Source organism: Plodia interpunctella, chromosome 7 (assembly GCF_027563975.2).
Source record: "Plodia interpunctella isolate USDA-ARS_2022_Savannah chromosome 7, ilPloInte3.2, whole genome shotgun sequence".
Classification (NCBI taxonomy): Eukaryota; Metazoa; Arthropoda; class Insecta; order Lepidoptera; family Pyralidae; genus Plodia; species Plodia interpunctella.
In genome coordinates, this window is record NC_071300.1 from 716982 (window position 1) to 718670 (window position 1689).

The following is a 1689-nucleotide window of genomic DNA, read 5'->3' on the forward strand; positions in this document are numbered from 1 at the left end:
TATTTTTCTAATTGGCCCGGGTCTTGGATGTTTATCTATAAATGTATATGTCATAAAATATAGTATCGTTGAGTTAGTATCCCATAACACAAGTCTCGAACTTACTTTGGGGCTGGCTCCATCTGTGTGATTTGTCTTAATATATTTATTTATAAACTAAAAACTCAGTCTTGTTTTGCTTTTCGAACTAAAGAATGAAAAGCAAAAAAAGTCTTGAGTTTTTAGCTGACAAAGAAAATAATATTTAAGAGAATTGCGTCAATATTATCTTGTATAAGGTCCTAAGATGAATAAAGATTATTTAATTTGCTAATTACGAATAATTTAAATTTAAGAGTAAAAGCGCTGGAAACCGATATAATATTCTGAGCTGAAATATCTCCCAAAATCTGAGAGAAATTAATAGTAGCTTTAAGGTTGTGTATATGTATTCATAATTGTGCAATAAATGGTTTTTGTCTTATACAATTAATGGTAATATTATTAACGCAAATACGAATAATAAAAATAATAATATAGCCGCGAGCGGGTTTTGGCGGGAGACTTACACAACATCAAAACTCTCCAAAGGGCCTCTACGTGTTGGATCCATATCCTCACGCAAGCCTCTCAAAGGACCGGACTTAGTGCCGTGAATTTTTAAAAGGAGATACGTAATAATTAAAAATATTAAAAAGGCCTGGGTGACATTTTTGAAAGACCTATGAATGTTAAAATCTTAGATTTTTATTTATTTATATGTGTACACAATATAAATAAGTAAGAACCGAATAATCTTACAAGTAAGAACCGAATACAAAGGTAGGTACTAGTAATTTCTATGGAAATCTACTACTTTTATTTCAGGAAGTAAAAATGGGAGTTTGGAAATTTCATCTCCAAGAAAAATACATAAAATACTCTTAGTTGCGAGTGGAGCTGTGAGCAACTAGGCAATACACATATTTACTAATATTAAAAATAATGATTGTATTTTTATTTGTAATAAGTAAACTCAAAAATGATTAGATCATTTTGAATGAAATTCGGATGAAAGTGTATAGAAATGTTAAGATTTACTTAGGTAGAAATTCTACAAAAAAAAAAAAACAATAAAAAACTTTTTTGGTAACTTTGCATAAAATTGTATAATTTAATTCATTGCCTTCTAATCTAAATAAAACACAAATCAACTCCATTAAAAATAAAATATTTTATCGCTTTTGTAATAGTTACCATGTTGTTTACAACAAAATATGAACATTTATTTGAAAAACAAAAGTAACATTTAGCTATTAGCTAAAAATACACAAATTTAAAATTAATTCAGTGACAATTTTAATAAAAACTTGTGTGTCATATTTTCGACAGTTCAATTAAATCCGATATGGTCTAGTGGCTAGGATACCTGGCTCTCACCCAGGAGGCTCGGGTTCGATTCCCGGTATCGGAATTGTTTTTTTCTTTTCAGACAATTTTATTTTACATTTTTAATTTTAGAAGTTAAAACATTTTTAATTTTAGAAGCTAAATTTCACCCAAACCTGCTGTTTACATAAGTAAATCGTAATTTAAAATATAGTGAAAAGATTTGGGTGAAAAAAAAGTAGAATTTTAAAGATTAAAATTTACTAATAAATTAATTCCCAAACAAGACGCAGTGTATATCCAAAGAGAATTGCCATATTTCCTTTTTTATTTTCTACTTAA

The 1689-nt window shown here is 28.1% G+C and overlaps 1 non-coding gene across 1 annotated transcript; it reads left to right on the forward strand.

Moving 5' to 3' along the window:
* The first annotated feature begins 1360 nt into the window (after positions 1-1360).
* TRNAE-CUC (transfer RNA glutamic acid (anticodon CUC)) lies at positions 1361-1432 on the forward strand. The gene has a single exon. It is a non-coding gene; the product is annotated as a tRNA-Glu (tRNA).
* The last annotated feature ends 257 nt before the right edge of the window (positions 1433-1689 follow it).